Source organism: Protomyctophum bolini (assembly GCF_963924005.1).
Source record: "Protomyctophum bolini genome assembly, chromosome: 7".
NCBI lineage: Eukaryota > Metazoa > Chordata > Actinopteri > Myctophiformes > Myctophidae > Protomyctophum > Protomyctophum bolini.
Window position 1 is genome coordinate 20,663,636 of NC_137868.1, and position 5,827 is coordinate 20,669,462.

Sequence of the window (5,827 nt, forward strand, 5' to 3'; positions counted from 1 at the left end):
CAAACACCTAGTACCACATGAAGCATACAAAATTCAAAGACACAACACAAAACACAAAATATTGACAAGATTTACAATACCCAACCCCCTTTGGACAACATGAAACATAAAAAATTCAAAGATCCCAACACAAAACACCAAAAATAATACAAGACAGACAATAACCCAAACACCTAGTACCACATGAAGCATGCAAAATTCAAAGACACAACACAAAACACAAAAAATAATACAAGATTTACAATACCCAACCCATTTGGACAACATGAAACATAAAAAATTCAAAGATCCCAACACAAAACACCAAAAATAATACAAGACAGACAATAACCCAAACACCTAGTACCACATGAAGCATGCAAAATTCAAAGACACAACACAAAACACAAAAAAATAATACAAGATTTACAATACCCAACCCATTTGGACAACATGAAACATAAAAAATTCAAAGATCCCAACACAAAACACCAAAAATAATACAAGACAGACAATAACCCAAACACCTAGTACCACATGAAGCATGCAAAATTCAAAGGCACAACACAAAACACAAAAAATAATACAAGATTTACAATACCCAACCCATTTGGACAACATGAAACATAAAAAATTCAAAGATCCCAACACAAAACACCAAAAATAATACAAGACAGACAATAACCCAAACACCTAGTACCACATGAAGTATGCAAAATTCAAAGACACAACACAAAAACACAAAAAATAATACAAGATTTACAATACCCAACCCCATTTGGACAACATGAAACATAAAAAATTCAAAGATCCCAACACAAAACACCAAAAATAATACAAGACAGACAATAACCCAAACACCTAGTACCACATGAAGCATACAAAATTCAAAGACACAACCCAAAACACCAAAAATAATACAAGATTTACAATACCCAACCCCATTTGGACAACATGAAACATAAAAAATTCAAAGATCCCAACACAAAACACCAAAAATAATACAAGACAGACAATAACCCAAACACCTAGTACCACATGAAGCATGCAAAATCCAAAGACACAACACAAAACACAAAAAATAATACAAGATTTACAATACCCAACCCATTTGGACAACATGAAACATAAAAAATTCAAAGATCCCAACACAAAACACCAAAAATAATACAAGACAGACAATAACCCAAACACCTAGTACCACATGAAGCATGCAAAATTCAAAGACACAACACAAAAACACAAAAAATAATACAAGATTTACAATACCCAACCCATTTGCACAACATGAAACATAAAAAATTCAAAGATCCCAACACAAAACACCAAAAATAATACAAGACAGACAATAACCCAAACACCTAGTACCACATGAAGCATGCAAAATTCAAAGACACAACCCAAAACACCAAAAATAATACAAGATTTACAATACCCAACCCCATTTGGACAACATGAAACATAAAAAATTCAAAGATCCCAACACAAAACACCAAAAATAATACAAGACAGACAATAACCCAAACACCTAGTACCACATGAAGCATGCAAAATTCAAAGACACAACCCAAAACACCAAAAATAATACAAGATTTACAATACCCAACCCCATTTGGACAACATGAAACATAAAAAATTCAAAGATCCCAACACAAAACACCAAAAATAATACAAGACAGACAATAACCCAAACACCTAGTACCACATGAAGCATGCAAAATTCAAAGACACAACACAAAACACAAAAAATAATACAAGATTTACACTACCCAACCCATTTGGACAACATGAAACATAAAAAATTCAAAGATCCCAACACAAATCACCAAAATAATACAAGACAGACAATAACCCAAACACCTAGTACCACATGAAGCATGCAAAATTCAAAGACACAACACAAAACACAAAAAATAATACAAGATTTACAATACCCAACCCATTTGGACAACATGAAACATAAAAAATTCAAAGATCCCAACACCAAAACACCAAAAATAATACAAGACAGACAATAACCCAAACACCTAGTACCACATGAAGCATGCAAAATTCAAAGACACAACCCAAAACACCAAAAATAATACAAGATTTACAATACCCAACCCCATTTGGACAACATGAAACATAAAAAATTCAAAGATCCCAACACAAAACACCAAAAATAATACAAGACAGACAATAACCCAAACACCTAGTACCACATGAAGCATGCAAAATTCAAAGACACAACACAAAACACAAAAAATAATACAAGATTTACAATACCCAACCCCATTTGGACAACATGAAGCATAAAAAATTCAAAGATCCCAACACAAAACACCAAAAATAATACAAGACAGACAATAACCCAAACACCTAGTACCACATGAAGCATGCAAAATTCAAAGACACAACACAAAACACAAAAATAATACAAGATATACAATACCCAACCCCATTAGGACAACATGAACCATAAAAATTCAAAGTCACAACACAAAACACCAAAAATAATACAAGACAGACAATAACCCCAACACATTAGTACCACATGAAGCATACAATGTTCAAAGACACAACCCAAAACACCAAAAATAATACAAGACAGACAATAAACCATACACCTTAGGACACCATGAAACATAAAAATTCAAAAACACAAAAAATTGAAAAGTATAGAGTTAAAGATCTATAAGGAGACTATTTGGTTACCAACTCTCCATGATTTAGCTGGGGGGAGGGTCACCTTAACCCTCTCAAAGACCATCGGTAGCCCCCGGACCAATGCTTGAAAACATTTGCACTAGGTGACTGAAATCAGGGCATAAATGGTATTGCAGTTGTAAATATATATATATATATATATATATATAGAAATTGACCACTAGGGGGGGGGGGGATATCCTTGACTTACCCAAGAAGTAGATTCAAGGACCACTGGTGATCCCCAGACCAATGATTGAAAAACATTTCCCTAGATGACTGAGATCACCTCAGGGCATAAATGGTATTGCAGTGTAAATATTTATATAGAGCTTGAACACTAGGGGGATATCCTTGACTTACACAATAATTACATTCAAGGACCACTGGTGGTCCCCAGACCAATGATTGAAAAACATTTCCCTAGATGACTGAGATCACATCAGGGCATAAATGGTATTGCAGTGTAAATATTTATATAGATATTGACCACTAGGTGGAATCACACACCCACTGTCAATGTATGTAAGGAATTTAAATACTAACTTGATTAATTTATGCATACAATTCACTTCAAAGATAAGGACCCTAACCCTAACCCTGTTTACTACTGGCACCTGGTTAGAGCCCATCCCCCCACCCCACCTCTGTGTTTATCTAATTTGCATGTCTGGCACCTGGTTAGAACCCATCCCCCCCACCCCACCCCCGCGCTTTCATTTAATTTGCATGTCTGGCCCATGGCAATCCACAAAGAGTGGGAGCCCATCCCCCCACCCCAGCCCCAGTGACAAACAAACAAATTTACATTTGTTTGTTTTTCACACCTTCGTTGTGTATGTCCCTCGGTATCCTTCGGAATCCCTGTGGTTCCGCATTTGGGGTGTCGCAGTGCCTAGGCACTTCGTCCCCTTGAATTCAGATTGGAATTGTCCTTCGGAATCCTTGTGATTCCGCTTTTGGGGTTCGCAGCGCCTCTGAGCTTCGTCCCCCTCATTTCAGATGTAGAGTGATTCACCTATAACGACATGCGACACATAATGTACAGTACAGTACTGTTCACCTATAACGACATGCGACGCATTATGTACAGTACAGTACAGTACTGTTCACCTATAACGACATGCGACGCATTATGTACAGTACAGTACAGTACTGTTCACCTATAACGACATGCGACGCATTATGTACAGTACAGCACTGTTCACCTATAACGACATGCGACACATAATGTACAGTACAGTACTGTTCACCTATAACGACATGCGACGCATTATGTACAGTACAGTACAGTACTGTTCACCTATAACGACATGCAACGCATTATGTACAGTACAGTACAGTACTGTTCACCTATAACGACATGCGACGCATTATGTACAGTACAGCACTGTTCACCTATAACGACATGCGACACATAATGTACAGTACAGTACTGTTCACCTATAACGACATGCGACGCATTATGTACAGTACAGTACAGTACTGTTCACCTATAACGACATGCGACACATAATGTACAGTACAGTACAGTACTGTTCACCTATAACGACATGCGACGCATTATGTACAGTACAGTACAGTACTGTTCACCTCTAACGACATGCGACGCATTATGTACAGTACAGTACAGTACTGTTCACCTATAACGACATGCTACACATAATGTACAGTACAGTACAGTACTGTTCACCTATAACGACATGCGACACATAATCTACAGTACAGTACAGTATTTTTCACCTATAACGACATGCGACGCATTATGTACAGTACAGTACAGTACTGTTCACCTATAACGACATGCGACGCATTATGTACAGTACAGTACTGTTCACCTATAACGACATGCGACGCATTATGTACAGTACAGTACAGTACTGTTCACCTATAACGACATGCGACACATAATGTACAGTACAGTACAGTACTGTTCACCTATAACGACATGCGACACATAATGTACAGTACAGTACAGTACTGTTCACCTATAACGACATGCGGCGCATTATGTACAGTACAGTACAGTACTGTTCACCTATAACGACATGCGACACATAATGTACAGTACAGTACAGTACTGTTCACCTATAACGACATGCGACGCATTATGTACAGTACAGTACAGTACTGTTCACCTATAATGACATGCGACACATAATGTACAGTACAGTACATTACGTCTCACCTATAACGACATGCGACACATAATGTACAGTACAGTACAGTACAGTACAGTACGGCTCACCTATAACGACATGCAACACATAATGTACAGTACAGTACGGCTGTTTCCTGTCTCCTTTTACTGTTACTGTCGATCAGTCGATCAGTGTCCCTCGCGGGCGCGGCGGTGGCCGGCGGGTCCGAGGTGTCCTCCTACCCATGAGGTCACCTCAAACTTCTTGTGCCTAAATTATTTGACCTTCATTGCCATCCCTTATGGGAAGCAGCGTAGTCAGACAATTTCCCTGGTTGGATGTGGCTGCCGAGTTGGCCGAGCCCGCCTGTGCCGCATACAACCAGTCTTTGCCCGGCCCGCGGGGGCTCAAGGCCCCTTAAGCAGTTCCCCGACCCGTGCTCTTTGGGTGCGGAGCGGGGCTTTCTGCTCCTTCTTGGTGGTATTTCCGAACTGTGCCCGCAAGGGTTGTTGATGGATGCGAGGGGCGCTCTCGTTGCTTGATCCGGCATGCCGTTCATGGATCCGCCTTGCGTGGGGGTCGGTGCGGGGGCGTCCGCCTTGTTCGATAGGCAGTTCGCCTCGTTTCGGTCGGGGGGAAGAGCACGGTGTCAATCCGCATGAAGCCCGCATGTTTGCTAGGATCTTCGGATCGCAGGCAACGTTTGTGGCGCACCCTCTTGGAGGGCAGTGCGGTGACCTAACGTTCACTGCAACCCTTTGGGCTCTGCAGGGACGCCTTACGCTCGTAACCCGATTCGGGTAAGGCTCCTCCGTTAGGAGGGGAATATACCACCAATCTAGAGTTCCGGGTTGTGCTTGGTCGGCGGGCGTCTGGGCTCCGGCCCTCGCCCATCTACACTGCGTACAACCACTCTTTGCCCGGCCCGCGTGGGCTCAAGGCCCCACAGTAAAGTAGAGGCGTCCTGGCCTACACCCGTAAGGGAGTGGGAGAAGGGCGCCTTCTGCTTTGGTCCTGGC